Source organism: Chanodichthys erythropterus, chromosome 15 (genome assembly GCF_024489055.1).
Source record: "Chanodichthys erythropterus isolate Z2021 chromosome 15, ASM2448905v1, whole genome shotgun sequence".
Taxonomy (NCBI): Eukaryota; Metazoa; Chordata; class Actinopteri; order Cypriniformes; family Xenocyprididae; genus Chanodichthys; species Chanodichthys erythropterus.
In genome coordinates, this window is record NC_090235.1 from 34,579,960 (window position 1) to 34,602,687 (window position 22,728).

Genomic DNA, 22,728 nt, shown 5'->3' on the forward strand with positions numbered 1-22,728 from the left:
TAAGAGAGTAGGAAACTTGCAGGCCCTGTCAGTAGCATCTTCCTGCTTAGACTTTGCTATTCCCCAGACCAGACTATATTCCAAAAATTCCTTCAAAGTCTGTACCTGCTATGTATAGTCCATGCTCTGAGGATCTATGGCCCCCATTTAGGCCAGTGGTGTAAATCCTCTCAGCCTCTGGTCTGCTTTGGTGGCTGCAATAAAGGGAACGCAGTAACCAGGCAATCACTGAGATGATCACCCTCTCCTCTGAGGTGCACAGAATGGCTTCACTTTCTATGGGTTCCACTAGGAGTGTTGCATCTTCCAAAGCTCTCGCTAGTAGTGAATTCTTACAAGATGTATGTTCTGTGGCAGGATGGTCCTTTCCATGCAGATTCATCAGGTTTTATAGTCTGGATTCAGATTCAACCCCAGGGTCTCAAGTCCTTGGAAGGATGATCTGGGACTCAGCCTGCGCTCAAAAACTGTCTGTGCAAATACACATGTTGGGCAGGCACGATCCCGAGGCACTATCACTGAGACATTTCGTTTGCCATTTGGGGCAACCACACCAGCAGCAGCACACTATTGGTGGAAAGAAGACATGGGGTACCTCAGGAATCTGTCCTGGGTCCCTTTCTTTTCTGTCCTGGGTCCTAATGCTATTTCATGCATCCTGACTTATTTACACTGTTTACCCTTAAATGCATACCTCGGGTCTTTATCAACCCGGGATGTCATTCACTAACCTCCCCCTCATTCATTTTTTAAAGTTACAAAACAAACTTCTAACTATTCCTCAATCAATTCATTATAAACAATATAACAAGAAAAAAAAATCATAAAATTATAAAAGAATGTCTGTTTTCCCATTCATTTTTTGTAGAAATTGTATAGGGTCGCTAACGACCCGAGGTGTGTATCAGTGTACGTATATTTCTTTTTGTGCACAACAATAATTGAATCTTTGATGACAAAATAAGTGCAATTCACTTATTCCATCATCAAAGATTCAATTATTTGTTGACAGCTTCACCAGATCCAAGTGACAGTGACAGTCATATTTGATGTCACTTGTCACTTGATGGATGTGGTGAAGCTGTCAGCGATATATTGAAAATGATATAGTTTTTTGAGATCATGAATTGGCTCATATTCCCAGCCTCAAACATATTTTCATATAACATATATTCATTAGCTGAATGTACTGGGAAATGAGCTCTGACGAGGACAGTGATGATGGCATAAAACATCTGCTCAAACTGAGCCCTTCCAAGCTCCAAAAAGGTAACAAAATATGCTTTGTTTTATTCTTCTATAATTGTTACTCTAATATCAGAGGAGTTTTATATTATCTCAGGTAGAGATCCATCAGTGTTAGGTAGCGGGTCGCTAAAGACCCGAATATGTAAGAATGATTGGCGAAACATTAATGCATTTAAGAGTTAAAGACTTGCATTCTCATGCTAAGCATAGCCAAAGTTTCAAGACACAGGTTGGACGTATGACAGAGTATTTCTGTGCCAAATACACTCCTTCTGGATTCGGATAAGTTTCGGAAAGTTTTTTTTTCGAGTATGTCCCTGTATTACATAATAAAGGGTGGAATTCCTTGTATGGGCACTTCTCCCTGATAAGCGTGTGCACACATCACCCAGAGCGAAAGCAAGAGCATGCCCATCAACATGCTTCTTTTGGGTTATGGAAGCCGAGAGATTTTTCAACAACATCACCAAAGAATTGTGTTTTTGGTTGTGAGGGATGTGTATTTTGTTTTTCAGCTCCCCAAAGAACCCAGCGTTAGGGGAACAGTGGATGTAGTTTGTTTTTCTGGGGCAGCAATGGAGTTGTGCACAAATGTTTGTTTGTTCCCAGAATTTCGGTGACGAATGTTTTGTAAACAAGTTCCAGTTCAATGATGGATTTGCAGATCGCAGGCAGTGAGTAAAACTGCATCAAATGTCAGGGTTTTGGCAATCGGCACACAAGTGCATATAATGTAAACAACACAAACATTTTTGTTCACTTTTTATTTATAATGATGTCGCAGCTTGAAGACGCGCATGCTCGTGACTCTTTAGCTCTGCCCACGGCAGATATCTTGTCGAGGCAGGGGATTTGGCGGAAACTGTGTATTATGTACCCTTTCAAATTCCCTGATTCCAGTAAATACACCATATGCACTGTTTCCACAAGCATTGGCTGTGAAAATACCATTCACAAATCAGCATCAAACAAACAAACAAACAAAAAACTGTAAACTTTGTAGTTTCTGTCTAATCTGACAATATCAATTATAACTTACAAGTAGCAGGGATAAGGAGCTGTTTGCACAGAACAGAGCCTTTAAAAATACAAAATGTAGAGCAACTGTATCTTTATTAAAGCAGGATCTCAAGACGTGTAATTAAAAATGTGCGCTAATCCACGGGAGGTTGTGAAACGGTTAAATTTACTATTTTCCAGAAACAACAGTATATTTGAAAAGCCATTATGTAAAACCATAGTCCCTGCACATTACTAAAAAAAATATGAGATGTGTTATCATTGCTTTGGAGAGAGCTGGTACACCACAGCAGATAATTATAGACAGAATACATGTACCCTGAGTTATTCAATAGCCCCACACATCCCCTAGATGTCCTTGTCATAGATCACATTCAACCCATCCTCGCCTGTCACGTCACATTAGACTAGATCATCAGACATTAGGTGAGTCTCTGTCTTACCAGTGTACTCTAGGTGGGTCTGTCTGAAAATCCTGTTCTTTGCACCAAAGGAGAAAACTCTGGGCTCAATGTCACCTGCAAAAATAGAAACAATTACTCACATACAGTGTAAACCAGGGGTTTCCAATTTTTAGATGTCACAGACAATATGAATCCTTGTAGGACCCCCAATTTATAAAGGGTTTAAACATTAAAATTTAATAAATGTAATCTATTTTAATCTATATTTTGATTGACATTAATCAATTCTTATTTTAATCATATTTTATATATTAAATCTATTTAATAGATTAGTAACATAATATTTATTTAATCACATTTTTATTAATTAATTTATTTATTTATAACCTATTTTATTATTTACTTACTTATTTATTGTATTATTATTATTATTTTATATTTATTTATTTTACATTTTTAAACAGTTTTTCTCTAGACTTCATGAAACTCCAGTCACTCCCTTGTGGCCTTCAAGGAATCCCAAGACTCCAGTTTGAAATCCCTGGTCTAAACGAAAGGCTAAATACACAATAAATATGATAAAATGTCTATTGATGGAGAGTTTGATAAATTATGTATATCACAATATTTTAAATACATCCACACAGTTCAGGACTGCTTAAACTTTTTAACATATTAGAGCGAAAAGAAACATAAATGAATGAGAAAATGTTAAGAGTGGTTAAGTTTAATAATGACTGTCATCTAACAAAAGAACTGATATTGATATTGTTGCATATTGATTTAACAGCTATTCATCTGCTCATTGCTTACTTGGGAGGAGCAATTCCTTGAGGATCACATCAAAGAGTTTTTCAATTTAGCTTTTCATACTCACTACCCTGACAGTGCACTCATCTCATTCTATTGGACTGGACTCAATAAGGAGGTAAAAGCCAAAATCCCATGATTTCTAAATGATGGTTGAAGCCAGATCAAACACCAGAGGCTATCTTCGTCCTGGAGACCGAGCCCATCTTGGAGATTGACCAGGTGTGAAAGCCAGCACAAGCATCCATCACTGAGGGTGTGTTAGTGGAGTTTGGAGGCATGGAGTGGAGTCCCGCCCATCCTCCTGCCACTGAAGTAAGTATGCTGAGCTTGGTCCCATTGACATATTTGACAAAATTGGAAAATGTCTGCTCCCAGAGTCTCCAATCACTTCTGATCCCATCCAGTCTCCTGTCTCCTTCGTAGCTGCTCCCTTGGCCCCATCACCGCCTGCTCCCTTCAGCCCTTCAACTCCATCAGTGGCTCCGCCCAGCTGCTCAGATCCATCTGAGCTTCCAGGTCTCCAGTGCTGCTCTGCTGTTTTGATCCCCTGGCTTCACCTCAAGCCTTCAAGCCCTGAACTCCACCTCAGCCCTCCGACCCATCGGCTCCACCTTGGCTCCACGCTCACACAGTTACAGGTCCATCATCCTTTGGGCTTCGCCAGACTCCCTCTTTCTTATGGCATCACCTTGGTCCATTGTTGCTCTGGCTTCGCCTTGGACTTCTGGTTGTCCGGCTACACCTCGTCTCTCCACCCCTCTGGCTCCGCAAGGCTCCTCCTTCCCTCCACAATGGTTCTGCCATTGTCCTCACTACTCTTTGATCAATTGGTTATGTTCACCTATTCCTTATCTAGTTCCCTTTGTTTGTATACTGTATATATTAGGGCTGGGACGATACACCTATCTCCGGATTCGATACTATAACGATACTTGGGTGCCAATAGGATATGTATTGCGATTCAATATTGCAATGTATTGCGATTTTGCTTTGTTTTTTTAACACTAGACCATAGGTAAAGTTGATTCATACACTTATAAAGACTGTACATGATGTATTATGAGTCATATTTACAAAAACAATTCATCACATATTTCTGAGTTTTATTTCAGAAGCATCATATGTGATGCGATCTGGGAAAACCCGTCGGATGTCGCGATGGAACATTTTCAGTAAAGTCAAAAAATAGGTTGAATGTCATTTTTTTTTGTCAATTGGTTTTTCATTAAATTATCATTCTATAACATCTTGTCTATCATCTCTGAAAATATCTTGGTAAAATTTGGGTGTCACAGTTATTTAAACCTGTTTTTCTCAGAATTCCAATCCTGAAAATCAGAGCGATCAGCCGACTTCAGATAACCATAACTTTTTGCTATAGACAAGCTATGAAAGAAGGAAAAACAGATTTGGAAAGGGCTCGAATCCAACTTTGATAAAAAAAAAACTGTGATAGGTAAAATTTCACCATGTGATGGGTTTTTGCAGATCACAAATAATTCAATGACTAACACATTTTTAACAGCCATTTGTCGCCACCTAGTGTCAAACAATGTAAACAATACAGTTGTTATTTGAAGTGCCGTTTTCAAAAGGTAATAAATTGATCACTACCGTAGACATCAGTGATTATATTTGAAATATACACTTTTATCCCAGTATTTCTATGATAATTTGAACTATTGTATCAGAGAAATAATGATACTATGAGGTTGAAATAGTAACTGCTCTCTCTGGATCAGCGGCAGTGCCAACACAGATTTGAATTTTGCGCTATGATTTTGTCAAAGGTTTAATAGACAAATTGTTGTCATTTAGGAATAAGATCACGTGGGTGTTTGATTTGAGATCACAGTTTTTTAAAGATGAATCATGCGGCTCTACTGTCTTATACTTTCTCTCTCAGCATTGATATCTGACGCAAAGCGTAGTCTATATGAGTAGTGCAAAGGCTTTTCAGTGCATTCTTTACTATATAATAATCATGAAGTGAGACATTGCTATTAAAGGATACAGCTTTTCTCCCACACATCCCACCAGAACCGTTTTCGGAACAGTTTAAATCTATTTGTGGCAGTCAGTGCATTTTGATGTTGATGTTGGAACAAAAGTGGGTAACTTCTGTCCACCTTGTCTACAAGCAAGGACTAAAATAAAGCAATTTAATTTTAATTAATATCGATTCTGGAATAAAAAAATAAATAAAAATAAAATCATAAACAAAAAAAAAAATGCGATAGGTGAATCGATTTGTTCTCCCAGCCCTAAAACTCCTGTGTTTTTGTCATTCCTTGTCGGTTCTCATCTATGTATAGTGCGGTGTATGCCCGTGTGTTAATTGTAGTGTTGTTCTGAGTGTTTAAGTTTAATAAAGACTGTTATGTATATCTTTATCTTCTTTGTGCACTGCAACCACCGCACATCTAACATAAAGTAACAGCAGCCTAATATACCTGCTGCTGTCTTTGTCATTAATGTTAATCAATCAGCAAAAGACAACTGCTCTTGACTGAATAACTTTTGTATATTTAATTCAGTGAAGACAATGCAGTGTTATTTTTACATTTAATTATTCAGTTTCTTACTTGAACAACTAAAAAACATAAAGCACTGTTTAATTCATTTGTAACTTTTTTTATATTCTATTTGTTCTGTTGTTTGTCATTTGCATCTTTGAGTTTTCATGTATGCTTTACACTTGTTGTCAAAAATTACATACATTGTCTTTTCCAAGATCTTGAGAAACACATATCCAGGTAAATATGTTAGACATCTTTACTGGTAGGTGTACTGTAGTTTATAGCAGCTGAACATTTTAAAGTATACGTGTGTTTGTTTAACAGAGAACGTGTATGTGAATGTGCCATGTATTCACAAAAAATGAGGGTCTTTCATTTCCTTGTAAGCATCCACAGGGGCACCTGTGAGGGGTTAAAAAAAGACCTCGTCTGGGGTGGGAGCCAGTCACACCCCTTGTCCATAAACCCACATACACACATACACTAATACATAAAATATGTACCAACACGCATAAAAACAGCCTTAAACCTGGGGCTATGATGGCTTTCCCAGCTAATGTAACAAGAAAACCAGACTGGACCACTCCTTCAAAAAAAACTGTGATCTGGAAAAAGAAAAAAAAACAGAAGTACACACAGGGACCCCTGCACTTCAAACATATATTTGTAGCCACAACGTATGGTGGGGCTTTTTGAAAAGATGTGTTATTAACTGTTGTAGCGTATGCACACGTATCAGGATAATCAATAAACTTTGGAATGTCCAGAACGCTTTTAGCATGCTGGACTGGGTTGTAAAACCCCCCCAGAGACTGACCAGATCCACATTCCAACACCCCACACACACAGGGACACACAAAAACACACACACAGACAGACACAGAAACACACAATCATACATTTTCAACTGTATTTGTAAACTACCACTATGCTGAAATATATATTTCATATATTTTTAGGGCCTATGCATGTTTCCTAGTGTTTTAAATGAGTGTATTTGTGCTAGTGTGCATTTTAACGATATAATTTTGTCTGTAAACCATAACTTCTCTCCTATGCCTTTCTGACCTATCGAGTTTGGTCTCGCCGTAAAGCTCCGGACACGAGCTATTTACTGAGATATGTCACACCGCTGACAAATGCATTTTTCTATGTGTTTAATGATACTGTGAAGAACACACTCCATTTGGAGATCTGAATTGATAGTCATAACTCATGCAGATTAAGTCGTGAGGCCAAGCAAAGGAAAAGCTTTCCCGCCAACTTTGCACCCATGTTATTGGCTACCCCACCTCAAGGAGGTGTGTCGGCTTATCTGTCATAAAAGCAAAGACGCACAATTCCAGACGCTCTCTCTCCCGTGTTCTCTCCCGATTGTCTCACGAGCATCTCGTGCACGTTTTTCCCGGACCCCTCCGGTGACCACGCGCTGCCACCGCGCTCAGCTTCGGGATCGCCATCTTCCAGCGAAACTCACTCTCGTCCTCAGTTCAAACCTTCCCGCTGAACGGAGGAAGCCAACGAACTGCACCAGCGCTAACCTGAAATTCGACACACGCAACCAATGCAAGTATACTGCCGTTTCTCAATCTTAGATGATGAAACTGATTTCCGTGCTGGCTTAGGACTGGTTGTGAGTTTGCTACTTGCCTTCTCTCTCTTTCCTTCTCTACTTCTATTCTTGTACATAGGTGTGTATTTTCTTGTATATATATTTAGAACCTCTGTATTCGTAGTTTGCATATATTAAAACGTTATTCATGCTCGATTGTTCTGTTTGTTCTTTCAGCGGAAAACCCAAGTCACTTTAACGTTTTTCGATCGCTTTATGCTTTAGTTATTTTCATGGCCAGAGAATAACTCCGTTTATAATATTCTGTGAGGGACTTAGTTTGCTGGACAAACGAGCAGTTTCTCTAAATAATTATTAAACCAGAACTAATCATATATGTAATTGATTATAATTCGTTGTAATTGATTCACAATATATGTTTAATTCCCCATTGGGTCGATATATGAATATAATTATTCATAACCTTATGAATTGTTATATTCATATTTCATCCATAAATTGATTAATAACCGCTACATTTCGTTACACTGTAAAAACAGCACTGTTTACACAGTATGTAACACTGCCAATATTTGTTCAATAGTAATATAGTCTGTCTTGGAAAAGGTGGGCTCAGCATATTATTGTCACTGCTGTCACAGCACAGGATCACACGTTTGGACCTTGGCGGATTAAACCAAGACGGATAAAACCACTGTGTCCAACCAGAAGCATAGGAGAGCTCAAAGAAAATTCATCACATATGAGTCACCTTACTTCCAGTAAAGAGTCTCTGAGCACCCTAACAGTCTCATTCCTGACTTACCACTCGCTATTACTGTTTCTTGTGTTGCTTACTGGAAATGCCCTCATTATTTTACCAAAAGATGCTCAGTATCTTTACAGCATATAAAGGTAAAGTGCAGTGACTTGTAGGATGGAAATCATTAAAATGTTTTTGGAACAAGTTGTAAAACATTTTAAAATGGTAGTTCACTGACTGAGACTAAGGTTTTGAACGAAAAAGGGCAATCACTTTATATCATTAAAAAAAAGTGGGTGAGAATTAGAATGGAGCTTTTCCAACTGATTATAAATACAGATAAATACAGTATACAGAGGGTAGTTCTCATTTCAACCCCATCAAAGTACATTTGGAAATTATACTGTATAATTAATATATAATATATACTAACTAAATATACTAATATATAACTAAATAATATAAATACATCTAAATGATAACAGAGTTAATTCTGGCAATTTTACACAGTTTTGGGTTGCCAAATAAATAAATAAATACATCAAAACATTTCTCGTATGTCATGTGCTTGTGTTCATACTAAAAAATCCAATACGAAAAAGTGAACTTAACCCTTTATGGTATGCATTATGTTCTAACCATGATTTTTTTTATTTATTTTTTTATTACATGAAATAGCTTCAATCATGCAAATCAAAAAAGGGGGGGTACTTAGGGAATGCTGTACCACAATGGAAAATGGTCAAAAAATAGTTTTCTTTTCTATTTAAATGCACTATTTATTTTATTTTTTTTTTTAGAAATTGATATATTTATATACTTAGAACTCATGCAAACCAAAAATAAGTAAACTCCTATCATTTAACCCCTAACATTCCCTATCATTTGGCTAACTCATCCTCACTCCCATCACATGGAAGAGCTAAATCTGCACTCTTCCTGTTGCCCTTTCTGTAAAATATTTCTGTATTTATTTTCTGAAAAGAATAAATAATTTTAAGAAATAATACATAAATACAACTATACTACAATAAACACTTAAAATAAATAAATAACTGCAATCATATTGTTGATGCTATATGGAGACATCGATATTTTCTCAATTTACAGTAAACCTATGTTAGACAAAGTTTTTTTTTAAATTAAAATATCTAATTTACTTATCAAAGATGCTGCAATTTCTGGAGCACTTCAACATGTGTCTTCCGTGTTAGGGTGACAGTGGGAAAGAGAGTTTTGGAGGGACATTCAAATGTCATTTGACTTAAAGGTGCTAAAGAGGATCTTTTCGTCGACTGAGAAACCAAAGACTGTTAGTGAGTTTTTGAAATGAGCGCATGCATAAGAACAACCCCCCTCCTCACAGCTCATTTCGAGGGACCGCCTCCCAAAACTCGTGCACGAGTATTGGAACACGAGTGTTTACCACCGGCATTCGCTGTGTCGTGTTAGTGGATTCATTATGTCGGACTCACCGCAGGTAACTCATAATCTGCAGTTGTTACTCCTGTCTCCTGACAAAAACATTGCATGCGGCGCCTGTGGAGTGTGGAAAGTTACTGGAGCGCGCTGCCGCGCACATCTAGCACAAGGAACGTCATGGCAGTTATTGACAAGCCAGAGGGCCAATCCGCGCACGTCTCTCACAAGGAACGTAATGGCAGTGATTGACAAGCCAGAGGGCCAATCGTTTACGCGATGATCGCGTAAATGATTGGCTGATGTTTTTAAGGCCCTACCTTGTGCACAGATGATGTATATTAATATTGTTCCTTTCAGTGCACCTAATAAATAGTCTTTTATCAGTTAGTAAAGACAGTTTCAAGTAATATTGCAAAAATATATAAAACAAAACATCCTCTTTAGCACCTTTAAAAACCTCACTGAATAAACCTCATTGGTTACTCAGCACATTTGTGCTTCCAGAAGAGGTTTGTTTTCTCGCGTCATTTAGGTTTGGTCCGAAGACAAACTAAAGTCTTACAGGTTTGGAACAACATGAGGGTGAGTATTTAATGCCAGAATTTTCATTTTTGGGTGAACTAACCCTTTAACCGAAAATGCAAAGTGTGGAATGTTGAACACTAAACGCACTCAACTGTTGCAGTTTCCTTACAAAGGGGAGGTGCTATCAAACTCTGATGTTTAATGACAAAATAACCTTCATACACTACACGGTTAAGTGGTGCATACTGCATACATAGTATTAGTATAGTGCGCCATTTGGGACATATTATTTATGAAAAATGACTGAGTTTGACAAGGCAGTAAATGTAAACTTGATAAAATACTAATAAAGTACTTCTGATAAAATATTATTACTGAGAAATGTACTTGTGTTTGTACCTTGTGGTTCAATGTTGTCAACCCATTAAATAGGGTAAACGGTCATAGTATAACAGAGTTGAACAGAAAGAAAAGGAAAAGGAAGGGAAATTCTGCATTTTCTTATAAAATGCATAAAGCATCTTAGGTGTGTTCACACTTGTAGTTCGGTTCTCTTGGTTCTTTTGGTCCGGACCAAAAAAAGAACCCTTTTTCAGGGGTCTCAGTCCATTTGTTTGGCACACACCAGGGTTTGGATGGCAGCGTTCACACTTATTCTAATGAACAGCACTAACAGAGCAATCACAAGCCTGCCAAGTGTGAACACACCCTTAGGAAATAAGCACACAGTGAACGCATGAGGTTTTCATTTCAATCAAAACAACAAAGTTTAGGTAGAACTAGCACTGGCATCTCTGCTCTTGGTTTCTAGTAAGGTAAAATCAAAAACATGCCCTGCACAACATAAGGGAACATACAAACATCCCTATTTTCATATCAAGCAAAAATACACTGAAACCTTCCACACCAATTGGCCTTATTATCTCAAACAACAAAAGTGAACTAAAAGTATAACAAATCTACTGTGATTAATGTGATTTAAAAGTGCAACACATTTGCAATATAGTTTTCAGGACAAAGTGCAGCTCTCTTTGCCAAGCTTTCCAAATCTACATCTATCTTAAAATCACAAGCTTATTGCTTCACACATCATATCAGGCCTGCACACACTTTTAGTACACATAGAGAAATGATGGACATGTGCAGATCACCTACATACAGTGTAGTAGAAGTGTTGTCTTTAGAGAAACTACTGAGTAACTGGTTTGGATGAGATGAAAGCATGATGCAATTCATAAATGTGAAAAAAGTAGGAAACTGTTAATGCGCTAGTTAACCACCACAAGGTAGTCATTTAAAACTGTCTGAACTTGCTTAGTGTATGTTGCTTTAGATGAGCCGTTGAATGGATCAATGCTAATGGTGTCAGGCACAATGCATTAACACTCAGCTAATGTTAAACAGGATGCAAAGCTTTGTGTCATATAGACCCCACCTAAAACTTGACATTCACTGCTTAATGTCCAACCCAGGCACATTGGAAAAATGTGCCTGAGGCAACATTTCATCATTTCAAAATGATATTACATAACTTCTTGTACGTTTTGCAACACTTTCAAAGACAAATGTCCAGTGAGTGGTCCTAAAATGAAAAGTCACCCAAAAATGAAATTACTCACCCTTGTGTCGTTCCATATCCGTAAGACCTTCGACCATCTTCGGAACACAAATTAAGATCTTTTTGATGAAGTCTGAGAGGTTTCTGTCTCTCTAAAGAGATCCAATGCAACTACCACTTCAAAGTCAAGAAAGGTAGGAAAAAGACTTCATTAAAGTAATCCACATTGTTGGTGCCGATGGCCTAGTGGTTAGTGCGCCGACATATGGCGTAAATGCGTTAACGGCGAACCGACTTTGATTCCCGTATCGAGGTCCTTTTGCCAAATCCTGCCCCCCTTTCTCTGCCCAATGCTTTCCTATCTGCTCTCTACTGTCCTCTCCAAATAAAGGCACAACAATCCCATAAATATAACTTAAAAACAAACAAAAAAAGTAATCCACGTGACTCCAGTGGCTTAAACTCAATTTTATGAAGTTATGCGAGTGCTTTGTTTGCGCAAAAAAACATAATTTACCACTTTACTTACAAAAATATTGATCTGCAACACATATGCACAAGTGTTTATGAGAGCTTAACAGGGCATGCGTATTGTGTTCAGACTTGTAGGTCAACTCAACGCACATGCGAGAGTGTTTATGAGAGCATCATGACGCATGCATTTTTGTAAATAAAGTGGTAAATTATGATTTTTTGGGGGTTTTTTTTTTTTTTTTGGTTGCACAAAGCACTCACATCACTTCATAAAATTGTGTTTAAGCCACTGGAGTACATTAATGATGTCTTTCCTACCTTTAGACCTTGGAGTGGTAGTTGTGTTTGATCTCTATGGAGAGACAGAAACCTCTCAGACTTCATCAAAAAGATCTTAATTTGTGTTCCGAAGATGAATGAAGGTCTTATGGATGTGGAACGATATAAGGGTGAGTAATAAATGACAGAATTTTCATTTTTGGGTGAACTAACCCTTTAAGTTTTATCCAAAACAAATAAAAATTAACCTGGCAGCGTTGTATTATGTTTGTTGTTGTACATGTTGCAGCAGTTCAGAAATGAAATGTCCGGAAAGTGGCAATGAAAGGTTAATTCTCATATGAAAATAACGTACCACCTACACTAAACACATCCTAAACCTAAACGGTTGTATTAACAAAACAACAAAACATGAAATAATAATGCATTTTCTGACCTAACCATGCCATTTTAGCTTGCTTCTACAAGCTTTTGCACTTGCGATAAAAGAGCTCAATGCTGTACCAGATGAGCTACCGAGCAAGTTTACTACATCAGAAAAGCCATACATGAGCTGGTTATATTTTATGCAAATGTGAAAATGTATTAGTTTATAAAGCATGCACTATGTTAAAAGTATTTTGAGGTCATAACATAGTATTGTGCAAGGAATAATCGATAATCTGCCCATGTAATTATGATGTGTGTAAAAAGTTGTTAGGGTTTTACTGCCACTAGTGTTAATTTCAGCTGGAACCTGCAGTGAAATGTATGCATATGTACGATTTTGCAAAAACATTTTCCAATGAACCTAGGTTGTTAATGCCACAACTGGTGTTATCAGTTCTAAAATGAAACAAAGCAGCTAAAAAAAACAAAACAATTGATTTTGACTATCCTGGTTTTTGACAGCAAAGAAAATAGTGAGGGAGGGCAGGGTTTTATTATGAAAGGGACCACGGCTCCACCCCATGAGAGCAGCGCAGACAAACAGATCAGTTCTGATAGCAAGGTGATGTCATGCGGAGAGGGACCAGACATATGTTCTCTCATTTCACCCACATTGAATCAAGAGACAGGCTATGGCACACTTCCAAATCCCTCCTGCCCTGAAATCTATAGCATTCATAGTACAAGCGATAGATAGATAGAGCGATTAGGGTGGGTGATGGAGGTTTGATAAGTAGTCATGAATACTGTAATTGTTTGTTTTAATACTGTAATCTTTTTGTTTTAGAAATAGCACACTACTGACAATCTAACAGGCATGAGTTTTTGTTTTTTTTTGATTAACTTATTTTGAAGCAACCATAAGACCATGAAGAAAATTCATTTTGGTATTTATAAATCCAGTGTGCTTTTTTTCTTTTGCATTTCCTTCTGCCTACCGGTCTGTTCTGTCCAAAGCAGAGAGAAATACAGAAGAAAAGGGAAGATAAATATGCTGTGAATGCTTGACGATTACATATTGTCAGGTCAAGCCCCCTGTATAATTGTCAGCATTGTTCCGGGTTTCAAACAGGATGTGCTTCAGCACCGTGGACAGGGGCAAAGCGTGCGGGCCAAGGACACAACATGCACATTAAACCACTCATCTCTAATCACAACATGAAGTCAATGAGCACCAGGCATCCCACTTGAGTTTGAATTAAGTTGAGGGCATTTTGAATGAGATCCTCAGACCCTTATGATTCATCTTGCTTTAATCTTATACACAAAACTTCACCGACCACAACAATGCAGCAATAAGACAGATGGAGGGAGGGATCCAGCAGCAGATTTCCATGTATCTGGCTTACAATCTGGACGAATAATCTGCATTAAATGCCTCTTAACTTAAGGCAAAAGCAAGAAGATAAAGAGATATGCTTAGGGGTAAAAAAAAGTTTGAAATATCCAAGCAGAGGTATACTGTTCACAAACGTCCTGAATAATTAAATTCAATAAGAAGTACAGCTTCAGTTTCTAATGTTCATGTTTTTACTCGCATCTGACCTCGAAAAGAACCAGGGAATATTTCCACATCAAAAAAAAAAAAAAGAAAAAGAAAAAGCTAAGCCGCAGAGCACACCTACCTATTACGTAATCACCATGAACCAATGGTAGTTTGAAAGTGTTTACCAGCCAAAGCAAACTTTTTCTTAGTCTTTGAAATATATGTATCACATGTTAAGACTTAGTTATTGGGTACAATGTTTTAAGAATGATTATTTTTCAATTACCTATCAGAACTACAGTTTCCTTCTCCTATATACCGAATTCTAGCCCATCCATTTTGAAACTCTCAAATCTCTGATTCCAGTTGAGGGGTTAAAGGCTGACAATGCATCTGCTCAGTTGGGCTGGACTCCAGTCTAAGTCCCAGCTCGTTAAAGGGTCCCCCTGACAGATAGCTACTCAAAGTGTCTACATGTGACTAAAACAAGAATATCAATATAAACTGGGATTTTCCATTGACTGTACACTAAAACCTTTAAAATCATAGACAGCCTGTAGTGTTTCCATAATTCAGTGGCTTAGAATTGCTTTGATTTGAGGGGTAGTTGTGGGGAATTTTACTGTACAGAGAAATGAATGCAACTAGGAATGCAAGAGCCAGTACTTCAGTACCAACATGATGCTAAAATCATTGGTAGCATCGGTAGTACTGACACAGCCAAACCTAAAATGTCCTTCTCATGCTTTCAATCTTTGTTCTGCTGTTTATATTAGATCCAATATAATCCAATAATTATTTTGCTTAATAAAATAATGATTTAAAGGAAATGGTGTGCTAGATTCAGCTGTTTTAATTAATTTTTTTAATATTTACACTACAGTTCAATAGTGTTTTTGTTTTGTTTGGTATCAAAATTAGTACCAGGAAGAGTGAAATTTCACTGGTATCAGTGTTGACTGCTGACATTTTGGTATCATACTAACCCTAAATTCAACATATTTGGCCAACTTGGATTTACTGTAATCTCCTCAAGTTTTAAACTTTGGCAGAGTCAATAACAAAGCCAGAGCTTCAGCATGGTGCACACCACTAAATATGAGTCATGTTGTCATCCCTCTCATAACAGCTCAAGCACTAAAGCAGATTTGGCCCTTGCTTGGCTCTTGTCTGGATAGTATGGGTTTAATTCCTTCTGAACTGTGCCTGTATCAGGTATCAAGAAATCAAACTCCGTATTGGCTCTGATGACACACCTTCAGAGTGCCATTTGGGCTCTGGGCCTATCAGTTTCACAATCGAGGCTTTATTCCTCTGGACTATAACGGCTGAGACTTTAAGTATGATTACAGAGGGATTGTCTTAAATAACCTCAAAGAGAAAAGGCACTGTGAGCTAAACCTTATGCTGGCAGAACACATTTAGCAAAGAGGAGAGCTGAGTTACGGGAGTTACGGGAAGGACAGTTAAGCATCAGGTTTGAGTTTAAGGGAATACTTGGGATTATTTGAGGTAGCCATTGAGCAATGTAAGAAGTATCTTTATATTTGGTTACATAACCAGATACCATTCACTTTACACAATATAAGGCTGTCATTACGAAACCAGTCTCCTTTCCACATCGTCCTCTATTACTTTAATGCTGGACATTTAAAGTTTACCAGTCATTTATACACTTCGGCCATGACTCGGCTGGCATATGGCATGTGGATTTGAGCTTAGAACTGCAGGCCAACTGCACAAAAAGGAGCAGCTCAGTGCCGTAGACAGAAAGTAAGCTGTGTGCGGCAAGATCTCGGCCGTTCTTGAGCAACATTGCGCTTATGCACTCTTGGGATGTCTCTTAGAAAAAGAAGTGAGAGATATATATGGGTACAGGCTTTCCTGGGAGCCACTGGGGAGATTCCTTGAGAAGGTATGGCCGATGCAGTGCAACCTGAAAAATCCCCCTTTTCTTCATGAAAAGTCATTCAGACTGCCTTATCAGTATGTCAGCATGCCAGGCCATCTGAAACACAAGGAAAGGTGCCTTTGTGGGCCCTGCAGGGAAGAACTGATTCCATCACACCACATTCCTGGCTAGTGGCTCATATGTTTGTACTGGGTTAATAACTGGGATTTATTGGATGGTCCATGAATGATTATTATTATTTATTTAAATAATTATTATATGCTATTCACTATTCATATATGAATTCCTAATTAATTGGCCAATTAAAGGTGCCCTAGAATTAAAAATTGAATTTATCTTGGCATAGTTAAATAACAAGAGTTCAGTACATGGAAATGACATACAGTGAGTCACAAACTCCATTGTTTCCTCCTTCTTATATAAATCTCATTTGTTTGAAAGACCTCTGAAGAACAGGCGAATCTCAACATAACACTGACTGTTATGTAACTGAATGTTAAAGCTGTTTAAGGCAGGGAGAGTGAGCATTTAAAGGGGCATTTTAATCAGCGCATTTCTAATTATGCCCCAAAATAGGCAGAAAAAAAATCTATGGGGTATTTTGAGCTGAAACCTCACAGACGCATTCAGGGGACACCTTAGACTTATATTACATCTTGTAAAAAAAACGTTTGATGGCACCTTTAAGCCTTTATCTGTAGTGACAATAGCCAATGGCGTGTCTCATACATACAAATTTACTTTAAAGGAACAGTTCGAAAAAAAGAAAAGAAAATTTACTACTCACATCCATGTCACTCTGCACCTGTATGACATTAAGGGTGCCCGAGTGCCCAAAGCCCAGTTCGTTTGACTAGTGTGATCACTCCATACCATGTCTGGGCACGGTTCGTTTAGCTGTCCCTGGCCCGCTTGGAAAAGGAGGGCCAAAGCACAGTTCAGTTGGGCTCGAGCGCAGTATGCATGCAGTGTGATAGCCCTGGGTTTACTTAGTTTTTTACACTTAGGCTAGTGGACACGCACAGTTGAGTGCCTTGGAAAGTATGCTTCTTTTGACTCGTACACATACACAGGTGTTCGTCGCATGCATAGTTTTGGGCACAGTTGCCACCTTGTGGATAAATTAATTACAGCCAAAAAAAAATTAAATGTGCATGTGTGACCTGCCCATACAGGTAAGCACGGTTACAAAAATCCAGCGGTGCGCGTACAGTATGCGCGTACTCTTCTGATTACAAAATCTGCACCACACGCACTGTACGCTGACCCTTGCGTACATGTAAAAAGTGACCTATACTTTGGGCATAACCGTGCTGGAGCATGGAACAGCTACTACTTTTTTGTGCGCTACTGTCATCATTACAACGGCAAACTTCTTTATTACTTGGATGGTACACTTTTCAATTAATGTAATTAATTCGAGTGTATTTGGGATTATAACGGGTCTGGTTCTCACCTTATTGATGAACAAGAACTGTAGTTTGCGAGTAAAGCTAAAAATTCCTCCAATAACGTCAACTGTCAGATCCTCCAATAACGTCAGATCGGAATCACTAATTCAAAACAAAAGATTCATAAAGCTCAGAAGCTTCATGAAGCAGTGTTTTGAAATCGGCCCATATATTGTTGAAAAGTTGTTATATATCGTTGTTTTTTTGGCGCACAAAAAGTATTCTTATCGCTTTATAATATTAAGATAGAACCACTGAAGTCACATGAACTGTTTTAAATATGTTTTTAGTACCGTTATGGATCTTGAGAGGTGCAGTAACATTGCTGGCAATAGAGGCCTCACTGAGCCTTTGGATTTCATCAACAATATCTTAATTTGTGTTCCGAAGATGAACAAAGGTCTTACGGGTGTAGAACAACATGAGGGTGAGTAAGAAATCACATTATTTTCATTTTTGGGTGAACTAACCCTTTAGGTACGAATTTATATGTAATTGTATAATTAATTCTATTGTACTTGAAATATAGTTAAAGTGTACTGCTGGTAAACTAAAATAATACTTTGATGTAATTCCTGTTGAAACTTGTATATCATGTATTTAAATATATTTATAATTACACATTCGTAATGATGAAGTTGATATTTAGTACATTTAAAATATATTAACTTTAAATGTAATATTGAATAAAACAGTAAAAATTATAATAAAGTGGCTTACATTTGGTTTAGTATGTTAGTCAACACATATAACTGTACTTTTTTAAAGCACAATACAAGATTATTAAAACAAATATTTAAAAATGTACTTAACGTAAAACTTTTAATTTGACATTATTTGGAATTTTAAAAAGTGCACTTTATTGTGTTAAGAAACATTAAATATAAACTAAGTATAAACTAAACTTTATATATTAAGTATAAACTCTTTTTAAACAAAGTAAATAAACTCTTTTGAAGTACGCATGTGGCATTTTTCGTTAATATTATATTATCTGCAAGTATTATAATATTATTTAATATATAATAATAAGTTTTATATAGTATTTTATAATAGGCTAGTACATTTTAAATATTTACTTTTAAGATTTGAAATGAACTACAAATGCACATTCAATACAATTAAGCACACTTCTTCTTTCACAAGAGACTAATCCATCTGTGAAGAGTATGCTAAATTTGTTCTAATAAAGGCTACAAAAAATGTAACAACAACGATTATGTGGCATGGTACATCATATTACTTATGTTTAGTTTGTTGTATGCTTTGGTCACATTTTAAATTACAGAAATATTTGTCTGTGTAAACTCATATTACATTATATTATAATGTGTAAATTAAATTGTAAAATGTATCCAATTCCCTTTCAATTACTTACTAGTGAATGGTTTGAGACTACATGTGTTCTTGTGATATCATCAGCCAATCATGCTTTCATGACATAATTTTTCTAGACTGTAGAGTTATTACTCACATGACACTTTATTAAAGCACAACATACATTTTTTTAAATCTGATTTGTGTCTCTGAATATTTAAACATCTCTCAAACACAAAAATACTCCTGTACACTGTAGAGCATGGAAATGTCAACTAAGAGCCCATATTTAACAATTAGGTCAAAACCTCTAGATACAATATGGAGAAATACAGTGTATTTGTCCTGAAATGCTCTCTGCCTGACAGCCCAGACGTCTAGGTTTCTGGGTGATGTGTGGAATATCAGTTTTACAATAGGTAAATTCCAAACCCTTGGTTTCATTTTTCCATAATCTCCCATTTGCTCATATTGTATTTTATAATGCGCCTTTGGCTTTTTCAGGCAGAATATGGCTGGAAATGACAAAAGGTGTACTATAATTAGGCCACATTAACATAAATCACATGAGCTACAAGCTAGCGTCATCCCATCCACAGCGCGAGCGACGCGACAAAACGACAACGCTCCCTTAAAAGCAGCAAAGCGTGGACTATACTATTAGAGAGCTTTCACACAGAACGTTCCATTCAGAACAACTAGACAGAGCGCTGGGTTTTAAAATGTGAAATGTTAACACTACACCTCGTCTAAAACGTCACAAAACGCGACGCAACGGTGAAGGATATCCGTGCGCCTGAGTACAGAGACCACTAGCGATGTGTGAACACCAACACTCCTTTAGCATCGACGCTTTTGACGCGTAGCGATTGTAGGCTACTGTTAGGGCGCTCGCCTCGAATTCTCGTGCAATAAAGAAAAGCAGAAACACTCTAGGCTAATGTAGACTAATGTGTGCTGCACTACTGCGCGTATGTCGATGTAACAAAGGCGACGAACAAACGACGCGATGGACTGCTTGACTGATAGAATATTAGTCATTATGAGGTGACATTTCGCATCTTTCTTGGATCGACAGGCACGCAATGACCCCCGTTTAACCCAATCCCGCATTCTGCGATTATGTAACATTATTGATGATTTCATCGCGCTCTGGACAATGCCGGGAATTCTGTGTGTGCCTTCAATACTCCCAATAGTTCAGTCCGGCGTTGCGTTTTAACAACAAAACGACATGCGCTATATTAATTCTATATATTACATTTGCTATAATCTGTATTTGCCCTTTATTATATATTTAATGCTTCTCAGTACTGGATTTCCCGATGACGCTATAAGCTGCACTTGAAATCATAAACGGTAAGAAAAGAGCGATGATGTCATTTTACTTCAGTTCCGCTATATTAACGTTTACTCCCGCTAACAAAGAGCTTGCATGTTAAAATGGCTATCAACAAGAGGGCAGCTGGGAAACACATGACTGTAATCTTAGCGAAGCCACTGAACATGTTTAGTGACCCCCTTTACAACACTGACAATGCAACATATACCCACCCTGTGCCTTGGCACCTAGAGTGATGTACCCTACCTAATGAGCCCTACACGGCTCATGTGACTTCACTGCAAAGACGTTGGAATATAAATAATTGACGCACTGAACGTTTGCATTTGGCGTCGTTGTAAAATAAAGAATATTTACAGACCGCATGGGGCAGACTTTGGTTCTTGAGATGTAATGTTCTGTTACTGTACCCTGCAGGACAGATGTGTGTACACAATAAAGCAATGTCAGAAAAGACGTTTACCTGACAGCGTGGCCGTTGCTTCTCCATCTATTATTCCACGATGACTCGGTCAACCGATTGCCTTGTAGCATTTAGGTCCAGAGAGCCAGGTCTTTTAGATGTTGGCACATGTCTTTCCTCTCGTCCAGGCTGGCACAAGCAGAACTGCAATCTCGCGCAGAACACGCTGCTTCGATGAGCGCAAGCGCCGCGCGCCACACTATCCCGCACGAGACCATTGAACGGCTCGCGCCACGCCCCCTTCAGTGAGCTGTCAGTGGCAGTGCAGCCGCACGCTTGTTTCGAATACAGTGAGTTTGTTTTTCATGCAGACCTACTGTTGCCCCAAAACGCGTTTGAATACTTAGAGCTCACTTAAAATGTCTGAATGTTAGACTGTTTTCAATTCATTAGATGATAAAATATAAAAGCAAGTCACATACAAACAACTGCTGCTAGAGCTTTAATCAGAACTAACTTCACTTTTCTGAGCCAAATTGACTTTCGGTTAGGGTTAGGTTTTAGTGTCCTGTCAGAGCAACCATAGAACCACATTATTATAATTCAGACAAAAAAAAAAAAAAAAAGTATTTTTATGAGTTCAGGTTTAATTAAGTCCTACTGAAGATAACTTCTGAAGGTTCAAGGATTCTTATTTTCTCTAAAAAGTGGAAAATGTGATTACCATCATTACTGACACATTATATCAAAGGTGTGTGTGTGTGTGCGTGAGTCTTGTGATTTATGAGGACACAAATTTGTATAATGACATGGGTATTACACTGGTATTACGACATAAACATGAAATATGAGGACATTTCATGTGTCCTCAAAATAGCTTTAAAAACATACTAAACAATGTGTTATTAAAAATGTCAATGCAGAATGTATGGGTAGGTTTAGGAGTAGGGGTAGTGTAGGGGGATAGAATGTACAGTTTGTGCAGTAAACACCATTACACCTATGGAATGTCCTTACTTTGATAGCAAAACAAACCTGTGTGTGTGTGTGTGCGTGTGTGTGCATGCACGTGTGTGTTTTTGTGACATATCAGGACACAAATTTGTATAATGACATGGGTATGACGTAGGTGTAATGTAGGGCGATACGGTTTTTGTACAGTATAAAAACCATTATGCCTATGGAATGTCCCCACAATTCACAAAAACAAACGTGTGTGTGTGGTTGTGTGTGTTTTTCTCTCTCTTGCCCTCTATATATACGATATTTGGGCCAAATTAAAGGGTACTGGGTTGGCATCTCAGGTCTAGACCATCAAACATTATTCTGAAATCTCCTACCCTGAAGTCTGTTCTGCAGAGATGGACTAAAAATGAAAACTCAAAACTTACTGCCAGATTCTGGAAGATAGATTCTTCAAACAGCGGTACAAGAGAACGTGGTGCTGGTCCTTTAAGAGTCACTCTCAATATGTCTGTCTACAAAGCCTATTAAAAAAACAGTCTTCAATCATGTATTTTACAACACTTCAGCTTGTGATTCTTATTAAGTCGGGGTCATTTTTTTAGGATTCTAAGTCTCTGAGATCCTGACACCTTGCACTTCAGGAGACTCCAGTTGGGTTGCAGTTTTGGAAAATGGTGGCACTGGAGACTAAAGGGTTCCTGATGGTTTCACACTCAATTCTTCACCTTTATTCTTAATTCTTTTGCAGTTAACATGTGTCTTTTCTTCTCCATCTGTTTTTATCTGACTCTGCTGACCTAATGAGCATTTTTTTGTCCATTGCCCATGCCTTATCTTTGCAATTT

General features: G+C 37.8%; 1 protein-coding gene across 2 annotated transcripts in view; it reads right to left on the bottom strand.

Moving 5' to 3' along the window:
* The window catches only part of hivep3a (HIVEP zinc finger 3a), a 53,873-nt gene extending 32,763 nt beyond the window's left edge, over positions 1-21,110 (bottom strand). For both annotated transcript variants that reach the window (XM_067411673.1, XM_067411670.1), the window contains exons 1-2: positions 20,978-21,110; positions 2,712-2,786 (exon numbers count right to left, since the gene is read on the bottom strand). The gene's annotated coding sequence lies outside the window, so the exon portion shown is untranslated. The remainder of the gene's footprint in view (positions 1-2,711; positions 2,787-20,977) is intronic.
* Positions 21,111-22,728: the final 1,618 nt, after the last annotated feature.